A 1,775-nucleotide genomic window follows, 5' to 3' on the forward strand; every position below is an offset into this window, starting at 1 on the left:
TTTCTTCATGTGCTTGTTAGCCATCTGAATGTCTTCTTTGGTGAAGTGTCTGTTCATATCCTGTGCCCATTTTTCTATTGGATTATTTACCTTTATCTTGCTTTGGTGTTCAAGTATTTTATAAATTCTAGATATAGTGTGATGTTCTTTTTAATGACTGTCATCTCCTAATAATATGCCCAATGCCGGTGAGATAAAGTGTCACTTTTTCACTTCCAATAATCACTCTGGCTACACTTCTGCCAAGATAGATTTTCTTGTTCTTTTTGTCAGGCATACATATGAAGTGATTGAAAATACCATGATGTGTGTTTGGTGCACTTCTGGGTTAAGTCCTGAGGCCAGAGTGGAGCCGGACCAGATATTCATGTTCATCTACAAAGACAACCGTGCCAAAGCCAGATGCCAGTTGGCCCTTAGATCTGGTGCATCTTGGGCTCAAGCATCTAACACCCAGTTGAGTCACATTTGAGTCCAAATACCCACATCCAGAACCACACCCTGTTGTACTGTTTTGGTCTCAGTTTGGAAAAGAAAGAGTGTTCTCCATGATATTTGTATGCCTGGTTGATTGTATCTAAAAGTTAACTTTTAGATTCTTGGCATTAGGGAAATGCAGTGGACTAGCATGGGCCACTCTGAATCAAAAAATCATATGATCCACCATGCCAGAAATGAAAAAACAAGTGAGAAGGAAAGGTTTTGCATTCATAATTAAAAGGACAATTTCAAGGTCTATCCTAAAGCATGATTTTGTGAGTGATAGGATCCTGGCAACACACGTATAGGGAAGCCTTGTTAATATTGCTATTATTGAAATAGATGCACCAACAACTAAAACAAAAGGGGAGGAAAAAGGATTTCTTCCAATTTTAGCAGTCTGAAATTGATCAATTTTACAATCAAAATGCACTAATAATAATTATTGGTGACTGGAATGCAAAGGTTGGAAACAATGAGAAAGGCATGGTAGAAAGTATAGACTTGGTGACAGAAATGAGGCTGGAAAGTAAATTATTGAATTTTGTACATTTCATGATTTCTTCACAGTCGATATCTTTTTTATTGGTTTGCATACCATAACTCATATACATTGTGTTTTATTCATGTACACTGTGCCTTATATAATCTTTCATTTATATTGTATTTCATACAATCTTTCTTATACATTAAATTTCATATGGCCTAGTGGTAAGAAGATGCACTGCAATCCTGAAGGCAAGTAGCTAGAATCCACCAGCTGCTCTGCAGGAGAAAGATGGGAAGTTTCCTCCTATGTGATTAGATGCCTCTGAAAACCCACTAGACGGTCAGCTATGGGTTGGTTCTGACTCGATGGTACCAACAGCAACATGCCTATTATTATTCTCTTTTCCTAAGTCTCCATCGATTTTTTCCTATTCCTTCACCCTTCCCATCTTCGCAGTAAACGCTGTCCTAGTGATTGCCACCTTTTTTCTTCTCACTCCACGTTGCCCTTTCTCCCTTCCCCTTTTGGATATTTATAAGCATCTAGCTAGTTATCTATTTTTGCAATAATGGTTTTATGCAGTATTTGTACATATAAGACTGAGTTCACTCAGCATCATGTTCTCTAGACTCTTCCATGTTATATAAGACTTTTTTTTTTCATTGCTCCTTAATGCTGCAGAGTTTTCCATTGTGTGAAAATACCACAGTTTCTCAATCCATTTGTTTACTTATGTGTATTTGCACTCTTTGTATTTTCTTGGTGTTGTGAATAATGCTGCTGTGAACATTGTTGTTGTTGTTAG

The sequence above is a fragment of the Elephantulus edwardii genome, unplaced genomic scaffold (assembly GCF_000299155.1).
Source record: "Elephantulus edwardii isolate Elephantulus edwardi_28Jun2011 unplaced genomic scaffold, EleEdw1.0 scaffold00336, whole genome shotgun sequence".
NCBI classification, from domain to species: domain Eukaryota; kingdom Metazoa; phylum Chordata; class Mammalia; order Macroscelidea; family Macroscelididae; genus Elephantulus; species Elephantulus edwardii.